This window comes from Ovis aries, chromosome 12 (genome assembly GCF_016772045.2).
Source record: "Ovis aries strain OAR_USU_Benz2616 breed Rambouillet chromosome 12, ARS-UI_Ramb_v3.0, whole genome shotgun sequence".
Taxonomy (NCBI): domain Eukaryota; kingdom Metazoa; phylum Chordata; class Mammalia; order Artiodactyla; family Bovidae; genus Ovis; species Ovis aries.
The window spans coordinates 32,707,553-32,733,903 of record NC_056065.1 but is presented as its reverse complement, the minus strand read 5'-3'; the positions used below and the strand labels follow the sequence as shown (position 1 = coordinate 32,733,903).

At 36.4% G+C, this 26,351-nt stretch overlaps 1 protein-coding gene across 4 annotated transcripts in view; it reads right to left on the bottom strand.

Moving 5' to 3' along the window:
- AKT3 (AKT serine/threonine kinase 3) overlaps nucleotides 1-26,351 on the bottom strand; it is a 281,577-nt gene that overhangs the window by 175,454 nt on the left and 79,772 nt on the right. The window lies entirely within an intron of this gene.

Here is a 26,351-nt window from a genome sequence, read left to right as displayed (position 1 = left end):
AAAGAAAATTACAAGCCATTACCTCTGAAAAATATAGATGCAAAAATCCTCAACAGAACATTAGCAAATGTAATTCAACAATATATAAAAAGGATCATATATCATGATCAAGTGGGATTTACTTCAGGGATGCAAGGATAGTTAAATATCCACAAACCAATCAATGTAACACAATATATTAACAAAACAAAATCCCCACATGATCAACAGATGCAGAAAAATCATTTGATAAAAATGTATACTCACTCATGATTAAAAATTTAACAAAACTGGTATATAGGAAACATGTCTCAACAAGAAAAAGTCATTTGTGACAAACCCACAGCTAACATCATGCTCAACTCTGAAAAAAAATGAAAGCTTTTCCTCCAAAATCAGAAATAAGACAAGGATGCCCACACTTGCCATTTCTATTTAACATTGTAAGTCCTAGCCACAGAAATAAGACAAGAAAAAGAAATAAAAGACATCTAAATCAGATGTGACAATTAAACTGTCACTACTTGCAGGATACATGATACTGTTAATAGAAAACTCTAAAGTCTCCACCAAAATACTCTTATAACTAACAAGTGAATTCAGTAAAGTTGCAGGATACAAGATGTACAGAAATCTGTTGCTTTTCTATACACTAATAATAAACTAGCAAAATGAGAAAACATGAAAGCAACCCCAGTAACAATCACGTCAAGAAGAATAAAAAACCTAGGAATAAGCTTAACCAAGGAGGTGAAAGACCTATACTCCAAACACTATAAGACACCAATGAAGGAAGCTATAGATGACACAAGTTATGAAAAGATAACTTTTTAAAATATGTCTCCTCAGGCAAGGGAAAAAAACAAAAATAAATGGGAAATAATGAAACTTTAAATTTTTTCACAGTTAGGGAAAGAACCAACAAAATGAAAAGGCAACTTGCTAAGTGGGAGAAAATATTTGCAAATAGTATATCTGATAAAAGGTTAATATCCAAAATATATAAATAGCTCATATAACTCAATATCCAAAAACCAAATAACAATTAAAAAATGGGCAGAAGACTGGAATAGATATTTTTCCAAACAAGACATACAGATGGCCAACTGGCACACGAAAAGATGTTCAACATCACTAATCATTAGGAAAATGCAAGTCAAAACAAAATGAGATAACCAGTTTAAATGGCTATAGTAAAAAAGACAAGAAATAATGAGCACTGGTGGAAGATGTGGATCCCAGTACACTGTTAGTGGGAATGTAAACAGGTACAGCCAGTATGGAAAACAGTATGGAGGTTCCTCAAAAGGTTCCTTAAAAAGTTAAAAATAGAACTACTGCATGATCCCAAAATCCCCACTTTTGGGCATTCATTAGAAGAAAACAACAACACTAATTCAGTAAGATATATGTACCCCAATGTTCACAATAGCATTACTTACAGCTGCCAAGATACAAAAGCAACCTAAGTGTCCGTAAATAGATAAAGAACATATGGTGTTACTACACATTCAGTGGAATACCACTCAGCTATACAAAGAGAATGAAATGTTGCTATTTGCCTTAACACAGAGGGGTCTGGAGAGTATTATCCTTAGTGAAATAATTCAGACAGAAAAAGGTAGATACTAAACATTTTCACTTATATATGTCAAATCTAAAAAATAAAACAAAGGGATGAACATAACAGAAACAAACTCACAGATACGGAGGACAAATCAGCGGCTACTAGTTGGGAGAAGAATGGGGGAAGGGGCAACATAGGGGAAGAGGAAGAGGAGGTACAAACAACAAGGTATAAAAGAAATAAGACACAAGGATGATTACATACAACACAGGCAATATAGTCAATATTTTATAATAACTTTAAATGAAGTGGAACCTATAAAATATCAAATCACTATGCTGTACACCTGAAACTAATACTGTAAATCAACTGTACTTCAATTTTTAAAAAATTGTTTTTCTGTGCCATTGTACAAATGCTGTGTGAGACTGCTGGAGAAGACAGTACCCTTGTCCCTGAGGTCTTCCAAAGAAAAAGTCTATACCCAGGAAATAACTGAGAAAGTGGACAAGAATCAAGACAGAAGGGGAAAAAACACCAAGAATTCAGAGAAAGGTAAGACTAGTATTTTCTACTTTCAGTTCAGTTCAGTCGCTCAGTCGTGTCTGACTCTTTGCGACCCCATGAATCTCAGCACACCAGGCCTCCCTGTCCATCACCAACTCCCGCAGTTCACTCAGACTCATGTCCATCAAGTCAGTGATGCCATCCAGCCATCTCATCCTCGGTCGTCCCCTTCTCTTCCTGCCTCCAATCCCTCCCAGCATCAGAGTCTTTTCCAATGATTCAACTCTTCGCATGAGGTAGCCAAAGTACTGGAGTTTCAGCTTTAGCATCATTCCTTCCAAAGAAATCCCAGGGCTGATCTCCTTCAGAATGGACTGGTTGGATCTCCTTGCAGTCCAAGGGACTCTCAAGAGTCTTCTCCAACACCACAGTTCAAAAGCATCAATTCTTCAGTGCTCAGCCTTCTTCACAGTCCAACTCTCACATCCATACATGACTACTGGAAAAACCATAGCCTTGACTAACCGGACCTTTGTTGGCAAAGTAATATCTCTGCTTTTTTAATATTTACATAGCAACAAAACAGGTTGATTATACATCTGGTTTTAAGGTTTTTAAGCCTAAATACTTTTAAGCCTAATTAGAGAACTATTAAGTGAACAAATCAGTAGTCAATATGAAAAACTGAGAATCAACAAGGAAGTTAGTTTCCAAAGACAATTTCTTCAAATACAAAAACATGGAAAAATGCTCTACATTATGAAACTTACTATATCTTAAAAATTAGTTATATTTTTGACAAAATTATGTATTAAATAAACATCTACAATCTGAAATATATTTTTCTTATTGATTTTCATCATAATTTAAGACAAAGAATCCTTAATTTTAGTGAAAATATGAACTAGCAGGGGTACTTAGTATAAATATACCTATCAAGCAGGATCCCAAAACCAGACATTCTAATTACAGTTTCTGGAAAACTGCACTTTAAATAAGCATCCCAAGGATTCTAATACACAGGGACTATAACCCATACTTTAAGGAATACTAACTTACTGCTACATTTCTACTGGGAGAAGACAGTTGGCCTTTCCTAGTCTGTTCTGATTACTCTGTCGCTGGGCATTGTAACAGATCTTTAGTTTGCTGAATCTGGAGTTCAAACTGGGGGATAACCTATTTGTTTGCTAAACCTACTTCATATATTCATGAAAAGTATATGAAAAAATGAGTAGGATTTTATATGTATTAGAGTATGCTTAAATAAATTCTAGTAGTAACATCTGGAAAAATTCCCTGGATGAAAAAGTTTAGTTTTTCTAATCTATCAAAAACAGTTGTGTTAATATCATTTGACCTACCAACTAGATATAAAAATATTTTACACACAAAGTGAATTCAACTAAAGCAGATAATGACCTAAAACTATAGTAAATATTTAATACAGTCTTTTAGTAATACCTAAATTCAGTCTCTATAACTTACAAAAGTAACTTCTCAAAATACCAGAAAACAATTTTCCTGGAAAAGTTTGTATTTGCTCAACTTAGCAACCACAGTAGTCTCTTTCTCAACCCAAGAGAAAGTTCTTTCTCCGTGGAAAAGTCACCAGTCCCACAGCCCTAACAGAGTTGTCAAAACAACATGAAAAAAGCATGGACCAAAGACAAGAGGTTCCAGGCGGGTCAAAATGCTCCAGCTGAGAATCAAGCTTGTCCTCTCTTACGGTTCTCACAGCCCTTAAAAGCCAATGTGTCCTCATGAAAAAGCAGGTAATTTGGCAATGACAGGGGTACAGCGCAAAGAGGAATTCATTTTACCCAAACACCTAGCATCCTTCCACAAATACAGCCACATTAAATCAAAGCAATGCAGGTAAGGTTCTGCCAGCCCTACCCTGTCTAGGTGACTGCACAGGTGGCCTGAGCAAGGCCCCTGGCTGAGCTGAGGAGAAAACGCCAATGCTGTGCTAAAACCTGCCCCAGTGTGGGCCCACTCGGTCTTCTACAGATGACTTCCACACCCCCAGGTCATGACAGAATATGAGCAATCCACACAGTATAGATTTTTTTGGTTAATGTGAATGAATTACCATTCAAAAGGAGCCCAATCTAGATAATATACGCAGGCTGAATATACATACTACTGGTCAAAACTGGGACAAGGCAGGCCAACCTGACATTTGCTAAAGGAATAAAAAGAAAGGGCAGACAACAGACAACATTTAACCATAGGGTCAGTCTTCATAGATCAACCTACAATACCAAAGGTTTATTATTATAAGGATTCTTGCCGTTAACTGCAATTTATAGGTTGAAACATGGAAAGTTGAAGCCCTATTCTTGAAACAATGCCTTTAGGGGAATTTAGAACTCAAGAAATGAAGTTTCACATCCTCAGTCTACAGAAGAGGAACCTCCACCCTCATATTTCAAAGTATTTCTAGTAAAGAAAAAAAATTAAAGCCAAGAAAATGAAGCATCATAAATATTTTAGAGACCCTCAAAAATTTAATAGATCTGATGCTGACATGAATTTTATAATAGAATTGTAATACTGATTTGATAATTACCCATAGTAGAATGTGGATATTTTGTAAGAATTGATCTAACCATAAGGACTTCGGCTGTATCTCTTTAACGTAAGTGAAAAATCACCATTTCGACAGCTTAAAGTACAATGTTGCAGTCCTATGACATTAAGTTATTTAACAGAAAGTACCAACAGAGAGTTTGTTAAGATTCTTTGAATCCCTGATTGTTGTATCACGGCTCTTATACAATTCTAATCAAACCACATGCACGCGCATGAACACATACAGACACCCCCTATACTGGCCCACCTTAAACCAAACTTCGGTCCTCAATATGTAACAACCTGGCCTTTTCCCCTCTAAGACACTGCCAAAGCTGACCAGGTGGTATTCTCACTGCAGCAAGCGATAAACTTAGCTCTCCTATCAGCACTTCAGGAGGGAGATATCTGTGAAGTAAGCATTTGACACGATTATAAATTTTAATAATTATCAGGAAAAAGTTTAGAGAGAGTTCTTGGGAACTTTCAGCTTCTTAATGCATCATACTAGCAATTGTGAATTTTGATTATAAAGTTTACTTTACCTAAAACCTTATGAAACAAAGATAGAGAGGCAATCACAACGTTCTTAAAAACTTCTGTCATATACTTTCAATTCTTCAAGGTTTCAAAGGATAACCAGTTGAAAGAAAACTTCAAAACACTAAAATCTTAAAGCTTTCTAACATTAATGAGTTGAAGGTACATATCCTTAAAATTACAAGAATATATTTTTCCTTAATACATTTGGTCTCACCAATACTACCTACTAAGAGGCTGAACTGAAAACAGACAATGACCAGACAATATATGACGAGAACTCTGACCTCTGCAACCAGCCCAGAAAGCCAAACCACAACCTCTACAGCCCGGAACAGTCAGAACCTGGACAATGACTAGCCTTGTTAATTTTGCCCCTGCTTCTAACTTGTGACTAACCAGAGAAAGCTAAATATGCTCCCCAAACCAATCACATAAGATCCCCGCCTCTAGATTCCCCATGCCAGTAATCTCCAATCAGGGCACACCTGGAGCCTCCCTGCTTTTACTGTAAAGCTTTCCCACTCCTGTCTGCCTTGGAATATCAGGCAAAGTGAAAGTCGCTGACTCTCTTGCTGCTCAAATTCTGAGTAAATAGCCTCTACTCAGTTTCAGGAGAAGTCTGTGTTGATTTCCACACCAAAAGTTTACACAGCTGATAAGCCAACCGTAGTCTTCAATATATAAAATAAATACTTCAGTAACCAAATGTAAAATGCTCCCCCATGTACCACCTAAACAGCTCACTGTACCGGGGTCCTGGGCAGGAGACACTGTAGGAATCTCCCGAATAGGCCAACACTGTAACCTCCTCATAATCGTGTAAGAAGACAATAAACAAGCTTCTTTTCTGCGCTCCTATATGAACAAGCTTCTCCTCTATGCGACTTCTCTTTATTAACACTTCTGTATCAGAACTGGTGAAGTCCAAGGGTACTATCAGAATTTTTACGCAGGGAGGAAAAGCACACTGAGACCTATAGAACGCTAAGTTAGTGAGTGACCATCTGTCTACAACTTTATAGGAATCAGAAATGGAAGACAGAATGGATGTCAGTGTAAAAGAGAATGGGAAAGGAAAACAATTACCACAGCGTTACAGGTTTCATGGAAGGCTACCTGAAATGCCTATGACCCTTTGAATTTCAAGATATAAAATTTGAGGTCTAAATATTCCCACAACAAAGCTATTCAACAAAATGATACAAAGCTATAACATTAGGAAATAAGAGAATATATTTTGTTTCCCTGCATATAGATCTAGTCATCTGAAACTTTGTTTTGTTTTTTTTAATTGGTCTAAAAATCCTCCACTGTGGATTGAGTTTAGCTGCCCAATAAGCTTAAATGTTTTGCAATCTCTGGAATTATTAAGTATGTCTAATGTGTTAAATAATAACCTCAGACTCTCGTTGGTCTTTTTAGAAGTAGAAATTTGCTATTTAGGGTTGACTTTAAAGAGCTGCTACATAACTGGCACTAGTTCATTAAAAAGAACACGAATTTGTATACTTTTAAGTAAAACTTAAGTTCTAAAAAATGAGAACTAAATACCAATGAATAAACAAGTACCCTCAAAAACTATGTGGTAACACATCTACTGTTATGAGCTTTTTCCAATCAGTATTGTTATGGTTCTACAAAGAATCCAGTGCAGCAGACTGTAGCTAATTATGTATATTCAAGCGATTAGCAAGCACTTGTTGCCTCTTTCACACCACCCTCCAAACAGCAGCCTTTGAGAGGAGAATAGACTGCAAATTTATTGAGAGAACACTGTTAATCCTTTGGGGAGAATGTAAATGTAAACAGGACTACTCTACATCAAGGTGCTTTGACAACAACAATCATCTGCATAAACACAGGCTCAACAACAAACAGGTGTTCTATTTCACAACTAGCACCCATTTGATGCTTTCAAGTAAGCATTATGCACAAACTGTCAGAAGTACTTTGAAACCAGCTGCAATTACTATAATTAGCTGCTTTCCTACACTTTGTTTCCTTTTACCTGTTCAGTACCATGCAATGCCAACTCAATATGCTCTAAGTAAAATGACCAATTTGAGGCTTTCACTCTTAAGGTATAGACAGAGGACACACTACAGGCAATTTAAGCTAATTTAACTGGAACCTTTGGCAAAACGACCAGTCAAAAATACCAAAGGCAAAATTCAAAACTTCTGTTTTCAAGCACACGTTAATGACACAAAGGATGGTTCTTTTTCAAAAGCTATCTAAAGTTTTGACTGGAAAGAGACCCAAATTATTATAGCATTGATTAAATAGAAGTGGAAAGATGGAAATATTCTAAAAGTTTGTCAGTTAAAGAACAAGCAAACTATAGTGCTAATTATTCAACTGGAGTACTATACAGTAGTTAAAAGACCTACCAACAGCTATACTACATAGGTATGGATACAGCACAAAAATACAAATACTGAGTGAAAAAAAGAAAATTTCAGAATGCAAAGAAGTAAAAGCTAACCATCATAAAAATATCCAGTAACCAAATCATTATATATATATATATATAAAACCAATCAATAACTATAACTAAAAGTTATAGTCTAACGTCAAGATTTTCAAATATATTAACACAAAGCCTAATATCCACACAAGTCAAATATAGCAGGACCTCTGAACAAGAAAAATATATAACTAGTCTGCTCCTCCTAAAATCCAATTCAGTATAGATATACTTGAAGTCTATGACAGCAGAGACTGCATCAGCCCTGTGGTCACTCTATCTCCTGTACCTAGCTAGCACTTCCAGTAAAAGCTAAGTACCTGACCACAAACAGAACTCATAAATGAAAGAATATGAGTGAGTGAACACATGTATAATGTTCACATATAAACTAAAATGTTAGAATATTGTTTTTAAAAACTGAGCTTTGAAAAGCAAAAGTAGATCATACTATTACATTATTTTAAAGTATTTTTTAAATGCCACTTTTGTAAGATATTTAAATCTTTAACTACAGGCTAATCATACTGAAAATAATTAGTAATATGATTTTACAGCAAGAAAAGATTATTCTATATCCCCTCATAACATGTTCCTTCATTATTAGACACAATTATAGCATGCCCAGAAACAAACTTTAGCATCTGAGTGGCTAAGTCTTTCTATCATCATCTTATTTGTGGTCATCACTGTCATTATTACTAGTTTTTCCAGCTATTTCTATCCTTTTTAATTAGACTGAGCTGAAGTAAACACGCTTGACACAGTCATATGTAGAAAACAAAATTCAGTCCAATAAAAGGGTCACATTTCAGAAGCACCAGAAAGGAAGAAAATGATGGGTATGTGAGATAGTGCCATGGGAAATTAAACAGAATGGCAGAAGGAATTTGAAGTTGAAAATTAATAATTCAAATTGAAATTACTTCCCTTTGCTAGTGGTAAATGCAAAATATGTCCTAGGTAAATATTAAGTATAATGGTAATTTAGGGGGAAACACATTTAGCTGTGGTTATATTTAGTCTAAACCATCTGCCAAATATTTATTCTTTAAAATACAAATCTGTAAACAAAGGAAAATGTAAATACCAGACAGAAAGCTTCAGATAGGTAAAAAGTGTCCAGATATTTGGGTTCAAATCCTGGCTCTCCAACTTACTATCAGTGTATCATAAAAAAAAAAAATTAATCTCTCTGAAGATCTATTTCTTTCAGTATTGTGCTGGACAATAACAGTGCCTACCAAATAAAGTTGTTCCAAGGCTTAAATTACATACTATATATAAAGCATTCCAGGACTTGGACTGCAAGGAGATCCAACCAGTCAATCCTAAAGGAAATCAATCAATCCTAAAGGAAATCAGTCCTGAATATTCATTGGAAGGACTGATGCTGAAGCTGAAACTCCAATACTTAGGCCACCTAATGCAAAGAACTGACTCACTGGTGAAGACCCCGATACTGGGAAAGATCAAAGGCAGGAGGGAAAGGGGACAACAGAGGATGAGATGGTTGGATGGCATCACTGACATGATGGACATGAGTTTGAGTAGGCTCCAGGAGTTGGTAATGGACAGAGAAGCCTGGCGTGCTGCAGTCCATGGGGTCGCAAAGAGTAGGACACGACTGAGCGACTTAACTGATATATAAAGCAATCAGCATAGTGCCTGGTATATACTATACTGTGACTGATAAATGTCAGAAATTACAATCACTAACCATTATTAGATACAATAATCAGCATTCAAATTTAAAAAACAAAAAAACTGAGGTCAAGCAAAAAAGGTCTCAAATGGCTAAGCTTGATGCCCAATGTTAATGAAATTTACTAGGAAAGAAAGGTATTAGAGGAGGCTGAATGAAGTATAGTCATGAAAGAAAACAAAAAAAAGCATTCAGAAGAAAATGACTCTACAGATAAGAGGTTTAAAAGTCAGGAAAACACCAGGTGTAGAGCAATTTTGTTCTTATATTTCAAAACAAAAACAAAACAAGAATGGAGAAGACAGTAATAGAATCTTAAAGAAACTAGGAAACTTGCAAAGTGCTAAGATTAAAAAAAAAATGGAAGCCTAACTACAAAATGAGAAAGTCAAAGCATATACCAGTTTACAACAAAACAGAGCGGTACAAAGACTTTGCTCAAGATTTGTCTCCTTTAAAAACCTCAAAGACCATCTGATTTCATTCAGATGGATACTACCCATATTTTTTAACTTTCTTTCCAATTTCCCATGGATGGATAGTACCCATGTAACTGGCAACTTTGTGAATTCTTATGTGTTGAATAAATGAACTGTGGCATACTTAAACAGCATGTGAAAAATGTTATCCAAATGCAGAGTGACTCATTCTCACCAGTCCCTCCCTTATAGACCACCCTGCCCCACAGACCTACTTTCACTTCCAGCAAAGTGCCAGGTTCCATTCTGTCAGCCTTTTCCTTGGTCTGCTTCCAGTAACCTGACTCCCCTCACACTGCACAGGCAACATACTCTTCCTTCCCATCTCAATTTTACCTTCACCACCTCTAGAAAACCCTTCTCGACCTATCATGCACAAGATGTATAAGCATGCACAAGTCATTCTCCCAGCACTTACCAGGGTGTGGATTCAGTCATATTTAACTGAAGAAGATGACAGGAGAAAGAGAAAAATGAAAATAAGAAAGAAGTAGAAAGCAAAAGGAAAAATGGGCACTCGAGGCAGGGATGAACGGAGTGAAGGGCAAGAGAAACAGCAGATTCCCTTAAGAGGACATTAGTAAAACAAAACTGAACTCCTGTTTTAAGACTTTACATACCTTTGCTCTTGTACCTATGAAGGCTTTACATTAAATTAACAGTTTAAGAGTCAAGTATGGGAAGTAATTGGGTGTCAATTATGAGAATAATATTTTGCTATAAACCAGATGAAATAAAGGTCAAAAAGATTCCTCATCAAAAACCTGGGAATTAAAATCACACATAAAAACTAATCAATGCTGAAGCAGAACATAGTTGAAAATTATGAAAAGATTTCAAAATACTGTAGTACTTTAGTCTTTTAATACAAATTAGCTGTTTACTTAAAAACAATATAGAGTAGCATTCTGACCAGAGATTAAGATAAACTAATATACTCAAATTGCACCAACTACATCTATAGCCCAGCAAAGTTAAACAGAAGAAAGCAACAGTGAATAGACTCTTCACCAAAAAAGAAATGTTTGTTTTTGCAGGTTAGCTTCACCATTTTTTTCACATTTGCATCCTAATGGTTCTACTTGGTCTCCCCATTATGCAACAGTTCTTTACAATACAGCCAGCTTCCCTGACAACTGGGTTCCTCTGCCAGACTGGCTTTGTCTAAATCCTAAAGCTGTGCTTGGCTTTGCACTGAGCCCAGTGGCTGCCTGTGACCTGAATGCCAATGACGACTACAGACCCGGCTGTCTAACAAGTCAGAGACTGAAAGGTCTCTCTGGGGTCAACAAACTGTCTCGACTACTTTCATAAGCTTAAGAGACTGGAAAATGAAGCTAAAAATGCATCTTTTTCCTTAGAAGGTCAATAGGAAAAAGCATTAAATGTTTAACATTCATCAGATACTTTAGGGCTTCAACTTTAAAGACGGATCTCGGTAACCTTCACATGTAATTAAAGTGTTTAGTCTTTTAAATAGAAATAAGTTTAATCTTAAAGAAAACATGCAAATAAATGACATCAAACTGGAGGGTGTTAAGAAACATTACACACTCAAAATTATGTAAAAACCTGTGCCTCACTTGCCACGTAGTATTACTATACCATTTCCTATATCTTAAGTACTTGGAGGCTCCCTTTTTCTCTTTACAACTAGTTTGCCACCTCTCTTACTCAAATGCCAAATCCTATCAGTTTTATCTCCTAGAGAGTTCTCAGATTTATCCACCCTACCCTGATTCAGGATCATCATGATGTCTCACCTGAATTTTCCTAAGAAGTCTCCTAACTGATCTCAGGACAAAATAATTCAACAGATACATAATGCAAGCCACATATCCAATTTTAATATTTCTAAAACCACATTTTAAAAAGTAAACAGGTAAAATTATTTAAAATAATATATTTTAATCAACTAAATATTATCCAAGATACTATCATTTCAATAAGCAATCAGTAAAAACATCAAGATATTTTAATTTTTTTTCCAAAGCATGAATTAAAAATCCAGTATGTGTTTTACACGTACAACACAATTCAGTTCAGATGCTCTATTTTCAACAGTTTAAGTAAAATGTAAATCCCACCAAAACAATCACACAATCCAGTAACAAAGTTAAATACTTTTACTGCTCCCATTTTTAATTAAATTAAATTAAATTTAAAATTCAGTTCCACAGCCAAAGGAGCCACATTTCAAGTGCCTCAACAAGTACCTCCTGCCTACAGTGTGGGGCAGCGCAGCAATAGGGTTTCAGCCTTCGTCTCTTCTGATCCAAACCCAGTGTACGCATAAGTGCAAACTTTTAAGACCTTCTGTCTTAAAGCCCTTTGACAACTTCTCAGTGATCTTCGGATAAACCCAACTCTTACAGAGGCCCTGCAACAGTGGCTTCCTCTTCCTTTTCCAACCTCATCCATCTCTACTCAATGCTTCTTTCCTCTGGGCTGAAGTTGTTAGTAGTTCTACTGAACACTCTTTTCCTTCCCATGCCTATCAATGAGCATGGCCACCTCCAGCTCAAAGTTTAGGTTTCAACTTAGAGGTCATTTTCTCTCCTCAGATCCCTCCCGGCTACCTAACACAAACTCTTGTCGAGGCAGGAACCATGTCACTCGTGTTCACTGTTACATCCCTAGCATCTATCAAAATGCCTGGCACTTTCTAAGCACTCAATAAATATGAATCAGTCAACAGAGTAATCTGAGCTATCTTAAAGAATGCCCTCGTGTCAACACATGTGGCAGGAAGATAAGAGTCCTCCTGTGAGTTCATTAACACGGTTTTACTATCACTAGCCAGAAATAGACTGACTGTGAGAAACTATGCCAAAATTAACACTGACTAAGCAGCAAGACTCTCAGAGCTGAAATATTCAGTATGAAGTAACACTTTGTGCCAAACAGATTCTTGTGTGTTCACTGGAAGGGTAGTAGCCTGAAGATCCAAGGAGCACGTGCCCTTCATTTCCTATCAGAGATGCTCCTTAACATAATTCCAGAATTCTTTCTCTCCCTTTACTCACTAATTCTGGAGTAATTTATCTGGTGGATAAACTGGTATGCAAAATTTAAGCTCAGTCCTTTTTCTTCCTTTTGAAGCTAGTCTGCTGTCTCTGTTCCTATGTATAAGAAGAGATCAGCGCACTGACTACACAAGGCCTGCAGTCTTTTTCTCTAAATAAATAAAGTTTTACAGAACACAGCCGTGCCCAATAGTTTGGTATTGTGTCTGGCTGCTTTCCTGCACTACAATCAGAGTTGAGTAGCTACAGGTGTGACAGAAACCATGCAACTTGCAAAGGTATTTACTCTTTGATCCTTTATAAAAAAAAGAAAAAGAAAAAGATCCAGGTTCTACGGTGCTGTCTCATTTATACTGCTTAAAATGTGCTTGGAAACTCTGCTTAATTCTGTAATTCAGTCAGCAAGCCATTTGGCCCTCATGATAAATCTCCAATTTAATCTTCATCAGTAGTATATTTTGACCTCCATCTTTACACTTCATTTTATATCTAATTGTGTACAGAGAGCCAAATAGGAAAGAGTAATTCTTTATATTGTGCCCTCTAAAAGCAGTGAAAACTTCACTGATGTAAATTTCCTAAGCATATTTATTATATTCAAATATGAAAGTGGAGGGGAAGGACTCAGACAAGTACTTATTCAAGCTATGAAGTACCTGGAACCTGCTTCTCAAAGGAAATAATGGTTTTACATCTGGGAAACTTATGTTAGGTCTTTCATTTTATAGAAATTTATACTTGTATTTTCTGTAAAAAGTTTGTTAGTCTTTGGACATTATTGATTCTTGTTTCTTTGAATGTTTCTGTCTCTCAAAACAAATCAATATTACACAGAAAGTAGCAGTAGATCACCTATTTCCAGTTAACATTAGTGAAAAAACTACTCCAATAATTTACTGAGGAGCATTTATCTTTTTTTCTCGTACTGATGCTAGTTAAAACCTTATGGCTAGTGACAATTCTATTATACTTCCTTGCGAAACTTTACCTGTAAGAATATTAAACTTGACAATATTGCTAAGAGGTTAAACAGAGGGAATTAATATTTTCCTAAGTTTGGGCTTCCCTTGTGGCTCAGCAGGTAAAGAATCTGCCTGCAATGCAGGAGACCTGGGTTTGACTCCTGGGTTGGGAAGATCCCCTGGAGAAGGGAAAGGCTACCCACCCCAGTATTCTGGTATGGAGAATTCCATGGACTGTATAGTCCACAGGGTCACAAAGAGCTGGACACAGCAACTTTCACTTTTACTTTCTTGCACGTTTACAGAACACTGTGTTGTTGCTGTTTACTCAGTCATGTCCGACCCTTTGCGACCCCATGGACCGTAGCCTGCCAGGGTCCTCTGTCCGTGAGATTTTCCGGGCAGGAATACTGGAGTGGGTTGTCAGTTTTTTCTCCAGGGGATCTTCCCAACCCAGCAATTGAAGTCACATCTCCTGTTTGGCAGGTGGATTCTTTACCACTGGGCCACCAACAACAGTTCAGTCGCTCAGTCGTGTCCAACTCTTTGTGACTCCATGGACAGCAGCACACCAGGCTTCCCTGTCCATCACCAACTTCTGGAGCTTGCTCAAACTCATGTCCATCGAATTGGTGATGTCATTCAACCATCTCATCCTCTGTCGTTCCCTTCTCCCGCCTTCAATCTTTCCCAGCATCAGGGGCTTTTCCAATGAGTCAGTTCTTCGCATCAGGTGGCCAAAGCATTGGGAGTTTCAGCCTCAGCATCAGCCCTTCCAGTGAATATTCAGGTCTGATTTCCTTTAGGATGGACTGGTTGGATTTCCTTGCAGTCCAACACTCAACAGTCTTCTCCAGCACCACAGTTCAAAAGCATCTATTCTTCAGCACTCAGCTTTCTTTATAGTTCAACTCTCACATCCACATATGACTACTGGAAAAACCATAGCTTTGACTAGACGGGCTTTTGTTGGCAAAGTAATGTCTCTGCTATTTAATATGCTGTCTAGGTTGATCATAGCTTTTATTCCAAGGAGCAAGCGTCTTTTAATTTCATGGCTGCAGTCACCATCTGCAGTGATCTTGGAGCTCAAAAATATAAAGTCTGTCACTGTTTCCATTGTTTCCCCATCTATTTGCCATGAAGTGATGGGACTGGATGCCATGATTTTAGTTTTCTGAATGTTGAGTTTTAAGCAAACTTCTTCACTTTTCTCTTTCACTTTCATCAAGAGGTTCTTTAGTTCTTCACTTTCTGCCATGAGGATGAGCCATCAACATAGTCCAATAATAATCACAAATAAGATATTTAAATAGCCCAATATGAGTGCTACATATTTTTATCACATGCTCCTTATTCATTTCAATTTCTTAACCAATTTTGTCCAATTTAAGATCATTTCTCTGGTACTACACATCTCACATTTCCAAAGTTTTCTACTAAAGTTGCTTAAGTAATTTAATACAAGAATATTAGCAAACACATTATGGTATATAAAATACTTCTTTACCTATTACTAAGGCTTATTTTGGGTTGTTGGAAATTCTTGTTAAAACAAAAGAGTAAGAAATAAATCAGAGCTCTTCAAGGAAATCACTTTTGTGTAAAAAAGTTTTAAATAACAGAAGCTAAAAAGGATTTATTTTCCTAAATAATGTATTTTATAATCTCAATTAGGATGCTTCTTTGCATTCCCAATGTTCAGCAAAAGACTACAATATTTTTTTCACAATCCTTCAATATACTCTGACATAGACCTTTTATGAGAGCTGTCACCTTCCTAAATTGGAAAAAAAAAAAAAACCCAAAACTAGATAAAAATCACACAGAAAGAATGAGATTCCATGTAAATGATAAATATGACTCTGACAATCAGAAACAAACATCTGTCTTTATGTTTTCTTCTTATTTGGTGGGACAGAGAAACAAAAACAAACTTTTCAGTCTTTTTTATTTTTCCATCAGAAATCTATTCCTCTGCATAAACATATTCTCAGTACTATTTAAGGAAGAGAGCATTCTGTTGACAAAAACCATGGACGTAAAAACACTTCAGGGGCTTCTAAGCATATTTATTCAATGCATCGCTTACTGAATTGAAACTGCATTAGGTTACTTAACACTGACTGCTACAACAAACAAGAGCTGGCTGGCTTATGACAGAGACTCTGGAGTAGGCAGCCTTCTAAGTCACCAGAGCGTGAGAGAAAGGATCAAGGGAGGAGGTACACTGCCTCAGCCCAGAAGTGACACAGAATATTTTTCCACACAGTCTACTGACCAGAAAGGAATTATAAGTGTCCAACACAATCACACAGAAAGGTAGGAAATGCAGAAGCACATGGAAAAGTTGGTCTCTACCTCAGACACATAACTCTAAAGTACTGCTCAGAGAAATTCCAAACTTTCTGTGTTAGAACATCAGGTTGTGACTGGCCACTAAAACTAAAATTAGTTAGACAGATCAACTTTAAATTACACTCTCTACAAAGTCTAGTATTTTTCTTCTGGTGTTTAAAAAAAAAAAAAAAAGGTCTATACTGCTTGTTTAAACTACTTCATTTTGACAGTTTTTTCCAAAAAATACTATCAATAATTAGTCTTAAGAACACTTAAAAGATAAGCCTTTGAAATTAGTTTTATGGTTTGAAATGCAGACAATGTTTTATTAAGTTAGAAAAGATTTTTAAAGCACCTCACAATTTATCAACTAGAGATAGAAAAAGGGATTATGCCAAATGTTTTATATAATACCTAATTTACAATGTCTCTTCTTAATGTAAAGAAGTGTATTTTATGATACAGTGTCAAAAAATTATTTTAGTACTCCACATGAATAGCAAACACATAAGAAAAGCGTTTAACTTCAGTAGTCATCAGGGGAAAACAAATTAAAAACACAATGCCATGTCACTATACATCTAGCAGAATGACTAAAATTAAAAAGGCAATTTCAAGTGCTGGTGAAGATATAGAATAAATGAACTCATAATCTGCTGGTGCAAATGTAAAAAACAATCAAACAAACAAAAAAACTTCAGGCAAGTAACTAACAAAATCTACGGTGCAGAAGCCATCCTACTAGCTTACTGGAGGACAGTGACTAGAGCGATAGGAGGCGAAAACGCAGAAGGAACTGGTAATGATCTGTGTTTTTACACAGATGACAGTTACATGATATGCTCACTCTGTGAAAATTCATAGGGGGTGCTCTTAATCATTCTTTCACTTTTCTGTATGTATCTCATACCCTAATAAAAAACTTACCTTTAAATTAATAAAGAATTTAGTAAAGAATTTAGAAAATTGTTACCAGTAAAGAAACAGAATCTCTTAACTTACTATATTTTACACCATTATGTATTAGTTCCAGTATTCCTTACTATGTTTAATGGTAATTTTTGAAATGGCTATTCTTGTTGCCATGTGAGCATCTCATTTTTGATAACTATATATATTAGTCCTTATGAATTAAAATATATGTTTGTTATTCTCTCAAAAAAAATGTTTCCTTGCAAGTAATGGGAGAGCTTTTTCAATTTCTTGTGATAATCCTATTAAAGATTTCAGTTCTAAAACAGAAGTTTGGCACATGAAAAGATGCTCAACAGCACTCATTATCAGAGAAATGCAAGTTAAAACCACAATGACGTACCATTTCACGCCAGTCAGAATGGCTGCTATCCAAAAGTCTTCAAGCAATAAATGCTGGAGAGGGTGTGGACAAAAGGGAACCCTCTTACACTGTTGGTGGGAATGCAAACTAGTACAGCCACTATGGAGAACAGTGTGGAGATTCCTTTAAAAACTGGAAATAGAACTGCCTTTCGACCCAGCAATTCTACTGCTGGGCATACAAACCGAGGAAACCAGAATTGAAAGAGACACGTGTACCCCAATGTTCACTGCAGCACTGTTTATAATAGCCAGGACATGGAAGCAACCTAGATGTCCATCAGCAGACGAATGGATAAGAAAGCTGTGGTACATATACACAATGGAATATTACTCAGCCATTAAAAAGAATATATTTGAATCAGTTCTAATGAGGTGGATGAAACTGGAGCTGATTATACAGAGTGAAGTAAGCCAGAAAGAAAAACACTAATACAGTATACTAACACATATATACATGGAATTTAGAAAGATAGTGATGATAACCCTGTATGCGAGACAGCAAAAGAGACACGGATGTATAGAACAGTCTTTTGGACTCTGTGGGAGAGGGCGAGGATGGGATGATTTGGGAGAATGGCATTGAAACATGTAAATTATCATATGTGAAACAAACCACCAGTCCCGGTTCGATGCATGATACAGGGTGCTCAGGGCTGGTGCACTGGAATGACCCTGAGGGATGGGATGGGAAGGGAGGTGGGAGGGGGGTTCAGGAAGGGGAACACATGTACACCCATGGCAGATTCATGTCAACGTATGGCAAAACCAATACATTGGCAAAACCAATACTTTACTTTATTGTAAAGTAAAAATAAATAAAATTTTTTAAATTTAATTTGATTCAGAAAAAAAGTAAAAAATAAATAAAACAGAAGTTTAGGGCATATCTATACCATAAAATAAGACACCAAAAACACTGATTTTAAAATATTACACTATGGTAACACATGTAGGAATTTTCGAGATGACCTAGGTCAATTCCTATTATATAAAAAAAAAACAAAAACAGGCAATTTGCTCAAGGTTGAAAACCAGGTGGCAACAGATACTAGCAGTCAGCTCTCCAGGATGAGAGATTGCTCATTTTACTGCTGCACTGTCTTCCTGCCCATCTCACTGGTACGAGGAATGGAGACTTTACTATTTAACACTTCCAGGGATTTCCTAAATGATGCCTTTCAAGTTGGATTCAGTGAGTTCAAGGCATATAATAATTATATAAAATGAGTATCAACAGTACTTAGAGTATTTATCTTGAAAACAACTTTCAAAAATCAATGCATTAAACTTACTGTGTGATCATTTCACAATATATACAAATATTAAATCATTATGTCCTACACCTGACATTAATACAATGTTATGTCAATTATATCTCAATTTAAAAACCCATTATGTAGGCCTGCAAAAAACTAACTTAGCAAAATCTGCACCAACTCTGGAATATAACTTTAATACATGTTATCAACAAACTGCAAAAGCACAAATTCCCAATGTGGAACCAAACTGAAAAGATCTTTCACTGAACAATTTTTCACTTTGCTTTACTTCTATTTTCCTAGTTCAACATTTATTTTATTAAATTCAAACACAGGTAGTACTTTATATTCAAACATATTTCTCTCTGTATCTTTTTTCCCATATTTTAACATTCATCAGTTGAATGTTAAATTACTACTACTCGCCTATCAGTTCCATGTCTTTTTAGAGCTTCCCAATTACAGCTGGACAGAGAAGCCTGGCAGGCTACCGTCTGTGGGTTCGCAAAGAGTCAGACATGACTGAGAGACTACCACACACAATTATAGCTATGTTATGTATTTTCAAAATATTTTCATAATATGTGAATCATATCCTATTTAATCAATTAAATATATTCTATCTTTGTATTTCAATGGATAAACATGATTTATCTTGAGTGATTTTTTTTCCGGTCTAAAAATTACCAATACAAGCCTATAGATGATAAGCTGGTTAAAGCAAAGCAAAAAAAAAAAACTTTTAGAGACAATTTCTTGTCAACCAGTTTATCAGGGCGTTAAGTCATTAACTGCCACTTGCTTGGGTTACCTGTACTTACTTTTTTAAATAGAGAACATAATAAGAGCTGAAGAAACTTCAAGGTTTGATAACTAGACCATAGTTAGACCTGCAGATTCAATCTCTGATTCCGAACACTTTACTGAGAAGCAAAGGAATCCCATAAGTAACCTCTGGATACTTACTGCCTGTTGATATAGACATTTTTAAATTTAATAAATGAGTTAAAGCGAGTAAGGCATCACAGAAGACAGAGAGAGTAAGAGAGATCGAGAGAGTGAGAGAGGTCACAGTATCTCTCCCTTGATAATCTCCATTAAACTTTATGGATATGTTTAGAACGAAAAAGAATTAGGAGGAACAGAGGATGAAAAAGGCACCAGAAATTTTCAGCCCTATATTTTACCACTGGAGAATTCTTACTGTCTAGAAGACCATGAGCATAGGGGTGGGATGAGGCGGGGTACCAGGACAGGAAAGGCACAACTGCAAGCTGCCATGCTGAGCTTACAAACAATCATCAAAAGGGGCTTTGGGAGCTCACCAGCTGCAAAGTTTTTGTATTAGGCTGTGATTCCACTGGGAGGATGGGAGCCCCTAAATAATGATGTCAAAAGAGTTTTTACATGCCCAAGAAGCTATTTTAAGCAAACAAAAATCTACATTTGTTTCTAATGGAGGTTAAGGCCTTTAGGGATTAGAGCTAGAGAGTGTAGATGGCCATTATCTAAATAAACTTATTATTCCCAGTACAACAGAGGAGTATATTCCTAAAAAGGAATATATAGCATTTTCACTGTAAAGCTTCAAAGAAATGAAATGTCAGAAAAAAGTTTCATTTTGACAATTATTATGAAAGTGAATTTAAGAATTAAAAAGTGACTACTGGAAAATTCCCAGAATTTCATTAATGGAACATTGCTGCATCACAGTTGAATGCTTTTTTTATTACAGAGGTTATAACCATGACTAGTTCCATACAATTTTGAGAAAGTGAAATTATGATGCAACTGCTGGGAAGTTTTTACAGACCTCCTTTCCTGTTTACCATCCTACCTAGTACACCTCAGTAAGTGCAATGTTCATGTTTACCTGTCTAAAAAGCAAAATAATTTTTTTTCAAGAAAAGGAAGATATCTTCAATTAATAGACCAAAATATTACCTAAAAACATCTGGTCTTAAGAATCCATGAAAAAAATAAGTGTTTTTCCAATCAAGGAAAAATCTTTTGTAAAATTCTCAAAGCAAACTGCATTTGCATCTTCAGCCTATTTCCAGTTATTCCAAATAATGTGCTTGTTTCCTTCTTTGCAGCTTACCAACTCTATGCCAGAGGTTCTGTTCCTAGCATCTTGATGCAAAGGGCTCTCCTGATTACTACTTGTTTATAGATTATGATGATGCTAGCAAACAGGTGCCTTTCCAAAGGAAAGTATTAATATTACAAGGGGAAGTACCACAGAAAATCACCTTAAAATATAAACTGACTTTGTCCATAAACACAATGAAATTCAAGAGATAAATTTAAAATAGTGTATAGATTTTTGCAAACATGGCTAAAAATCATTTAAGATCATAACAGATCACAAGCTAACTTAAGGGTCAGCAATAAAAAGTTATATAAAAAGCATTGTGTTATATTGTTAGGCATTATCACATGCAGAAAGCATGACTACACTTTTTCTACTATAATGGTTTTCAAATTGTTTATATTAAACACTCCTCAGGCTCCTCAGTCTAATGAAGAAAAACTAACATAAATGAAAACATAAGATTATAAACAGATCCTGAAACATATATAGTGTGCCTGGGTATTGTTTACATGTTTCTGAGAAAGTCAACATGGTTTGTCAGTTTGTCTGTTTTCCCGCATGCTTGTTAAATAATTATATTGCAAAGTTGCTCAAAATTGTTCAGAGGTTTTGAAAGAACCAAGTTGAAAAGCCCTGTGGGAAGGCAGAAGTCTGATAAGCTTCCTGAACATGACTCCTTTCTTTGAACAAGAAGATAAAGAAGCAGAACTACTTGGTGATCCTATCTGGGATAGGGAACAAGAATGAGATTTTTTTTTTTTTTAAGCTGAATAGATACTAACCATTCCTTAGAGTTGAGAACAGAAAGGCCACACAAGCAAAACTTCAAGTCACAGTATGGTATAGACATGCACAATCTTGAGCACTTAGTAACAAGCAGCTTTGTTAGTCCTCTTGAAAACTCATTAGTCCCTATAAAACCACAACCAACCTGGCAAACAACTAATATAGTATTAAGAAAAGAAAATGCCTGCAAAAATCCAATATAGGATTTCAGAAAAATTTAAAGCTCACTAGAGAAATACTTCCTGGTGGCTCAGACAGTAAAGAACCTGCCTGCAATGCCAGAAATCCCAGTTTCATTCCTGGGTCGGGAAAATCCCCTGGAGAAGGGCTAAGCTACCCACTCCAGTGTTCTTGGGCTTCCCTGGTGGCTCAGACAGTAAAGAATCAGCCTGCAATGAGGGAAACCTGGGTTTGATCCCTGGGCTGGAGAGATCCCCTGGCAGAGGGTATAGCAACCCACTCCAGTGTTCTTGCCTGGAGAATCCCAGGGACAGGGGAGCCTGGTGGGCTGCCGTCTATCGGGTCACACAGAGTCGGACACGACTGAAGTGACTTAGCAGCAGCAGCAGCAACATAGTAAAAATGAATCAATAATGCAAAGACAGTATTAATCACATGGAATTTTCACGGTTTGCTTTTGTCCTAAAAGAGGTTTTCTCTGGACGTAGCTGTACAACTAAGATACCTGGATTAGAACTAATTAATCTGTGTAAACTCTGTAAAGACTGCCTATTTATTTAGGCACATCTGACTTTCAAAGCTCTGTATCTTGAGGAGAGTAGTTTAAATTTGCCATGTGAATCACAGTGACATCTAGTGGCAACTCTGTTGAACAGTACCCATTTGGTACTTCATTTTCTAAGAAACAGCAAAGAACAGTGCCCAGCAAAATGGGGCGGGGGGGGGGGGGGGGCGCTGCACTCAAATACTGCTGAAGGAATGAACTACTCTGTCGTTAGTATTTTAAGCGAATATTTCAATTTTCCTACTCCCACTGAACTTCCTCCTTCCTTTTACTTACCATTTCCAGTCCTGCAATCTCCAGTTTTCTGTCTGCAAGTTCCCTTCTATCCTTATTCACGTGTCTCCTTCTCTATAGAATCCTTGGTCAGTCTCTATTTTTCTCATCTAGTTTTTCTTTCACTGCACACATTATATCACTCTCAGTGTGCTATTCAATCTATTTTCCATGTAACTGTTCTGAGCAATGATATATTAAATCATGAAACTAAGCCAAAAACAAAAAAAACTACACTATAATTCATGTAACCCTGGGAAATTAACTCATCTCTTTCTGACTGGACCATCTATCAAGTCAAATAGATAATGATTATTTACAAAAAAGCAGACATCTTCTTTACCCTATTCAAAACTGTCTCCTCTAAATGCCAACTCTCTCATCCTGTAATGACCTTACTTCCTAGAAAATATGGAAACTGCTGAATGCAAATAATCTCAGGGCTTCCCTGGTGGCTCAGTTGGTAAAGATCTGCCTGCAATGCGGAATACCTGGGTTCGATCCCTAGTCTGGGAAGATGCCTTGGAGGAGGGCATGGCAAACCACTCAAGTAGCCCTTTTGGAGAAACCCCATGGACAGAGGAGCCTGGTGGGCTGCAGTCCATAGGGTCTCAACTTTCCATTTGAAAGAGTCTCTTTATTTGGAATGCTGTATTTCAAAGGAGGATGTATATATTCTCCTTTTCAAGGGCTATCCTCTGTTCTTCTGTTACCTATAAAAATCTTATATCAATGATTATATCTCCCTTGAATCGTCAGAATTTCCCTCTGTATTCTGACTCTTTCCCTAACCTATGAACATGCTCACCCCATTCAAGCATCATCTTTCTTGACCTGCTACAATGTTTTCTTTACTTATATCAAAAATAACTCAAAAGTAACAATGTATAATGACTTTCTCCATTTCTTCCATATCCACCTTCAACTCTCTGTAATTTATCATCACTATTCTACTGAAACTGGTCTCTACAAGGTCATTATTGAAACTGTCATTAATGACCTCTTTTCAGGCCTCATTCATAAATCCATACATGTGGATAACTGCTATTGCTTAGCTTCTATGGCACAGCAATCTTTCTAGCTTTTCCAACCTCCTTCATAACTCTCCCTGCCTACACTCCTCAGATTGTCTAAATGCAATATGGACTTCCATTTATTTCAATAGAAAGAGGCAAAGAAGTATTTCTATGAATAAAGCGGTTCAGTTACTAAACGGAAATTAATCTGCCTACGAACTCAGCCCAAATTTACACTCTGCTGATCTGCCCCACTTCTTCAAAATACTACTTTAAACCTCTTTCATTTAAATTTATCCCAATAACTTCCAATCATAATTTCATTATCTCTAATAATCCAAACTTTACACGCTACTGATACTAACATATATTTTATGTCATCTTTAGATGTGTCCTAAGTCTTCCTTATTTCACACAAGTTACTTGCAACTACTATATGCACCCCTATCCTGCCACTCTCCTTTCTTCCACCCCTCCCTTTCTTACCCTCTCTCCTGATCACACAGATACACACAGTATTTTACAAGAATAGCGAGCTTAATGCCCTTATCCTCCAATTGAGGTTATTTCTAAATATATTGTATTTTTCATGCACACACTAGGTTCTTAATACATATTATTAATTAAGGCTAGACAGCCTTAACAGTCAATTTACTACTAGGAAATAATAAAATCATATTTTTAGATAATTTTTTTTTTAAAGAAAACTTCCTTTTGTCTTAGTTGCTGGTTATAAATTAGGTACTCACAATATTAGGTTATAAACACACATAGGAAATGAGTTAATATTTTGGGGGAAAAAATTATTAATTTGGAATTCTCTGACCCAATTTACCTGTGAAAATTACATGTCATAACTCTAAATTACATCAAGCGAGACATATTTTTTTAAATGCTTCTCAAAGATAGCCTACTAAAGGAAAAAAAGAAATTCTAGAAAATTATTACTACAGAATCACAAAGAACAACACATTTTAAGTATCTATGCAACTTCTATAATGTGAAGATACTTTCCACAAGGCAAGTACAAAGACCACTCATGTTACAGAATTTTTAAAGTGCATCTAAGGCAGTGATAAGTCTGACTTGTCTACCAAATGTTTGGATTTAAGTATAAAGAAAGCTTAAATGATTAATAGTCTAAGAAATATACCTGCTGCTGCTGCTAAGTCGCTTCAGTCGTGTCCAACTCTGTGCGACCCCATAGACAGCAGCCCAAGGGCTCCTCCGTCCCTGGGATTCTCCAGGCAAGAACACTAGAGTGGGTTGCCATTTCCTTCTCCAATGCATGAAAGTGAAAAGTGAAAGTGAAGTCGCTCAGTCATGTCCGACTCCTCGCTACCCCATGGACTGTAGCCTACCAGGCTCCTCCGTCCATGGGATTTTCCAGGCAAGAGTACTGGAGTGGGTTGCCATTGCCTTCTCTAAATTTTACATATATAATACATTCTTAATTGCTTTTGGAGAGGACAGTGCTGTATTCATCTTTTAAAATGATACAGTCCTTGTTTTTGTTTTGCTGTTTTCCGCCTTAGCCTAATGAAGACAAAGACGGGATATTCTGCTATGCGCCTCACTGTCAAAGGGTGAGTGGTGCCCTAATCTGAGAGGTATATCAGGGCTCCAACTCAGAAATGCCAAACGGAGAAAGCAGGAACATTCACTGCAGAATGAACTTTTGTCTACAGGAACAGGCTTGAGATACACACGGAACAACTGAAACAGGATCCAGCCCACAGGGAACGGGGCTGGGAAGAAAAGGATATGGGAGACAGAAAAGCAGGACTGAGACGGGCAGTATGGGCTAAGCTCCTAGGTGTCAAGGAGGTCGCCTAGCCTCTAGAAACTTCAGCCAAGGGGATCTTCAACTGCCAAGCCAATCTGCTATCCACAATGATATTCCACCCAACCAAAACTCCACTGGCTCCAGGAAAAAGGGAAAGAACTTACTTATAGAAGCCTGGTTCACTAATCACAATCAGCTGCTGAGCAAGGGCTAACACTGTTTTGGGGTCTTGTAACTGCTTGCCGGTGACCTCTTTTTAATCTAATAACTATGAGCTTCTTTACTTTTGGTACAAAGCCAGAAGTCAGCATACGAACGAACATTTTCAACTAAGAAAAAAATCTACTCAATATCAGAAGGTACAAAAAAAGGTGATATTTATCCAAAATGAAGCATATAAGCACCTAAAAGGTATATCTAGTAAAGTGATATGGTATGGCATTTTAAACAGCCCTGTAATGTTGAATTAATTATAGTGACCATGAGCTGTGCTTTACAAATAGCTTTGATTCTGAAACGAATGTTCTTTGCAATTGATAATACTAATTCAGCCTTTTCTTGTAGTTGATGCTATAAATATTACAGAAATTATGTACTGCCCATGTTCATTACACGAATTTCACATAATAGGTTTGTTAATTTTTCCCTAAAATAGATAAAATAATTAATCCTTAGTAAGGATTAATTATTTGCCAAATGTAATTTTCTAAAAAACCTCATTCCAATTATACACAATATTAGATTTGGTGTTTTCAACTTTTATTTTTTCAAACTCAATAGATTTTAAACTTTAAAATAATAAAAACACTTTGCAGGTTTCTAACTGGTCTTTTACACTTTAACTTCAGGGGTAGCCTTTGGGTACCCTGACTGCTTTGTTCCAGAGAATAATGCTGTTATT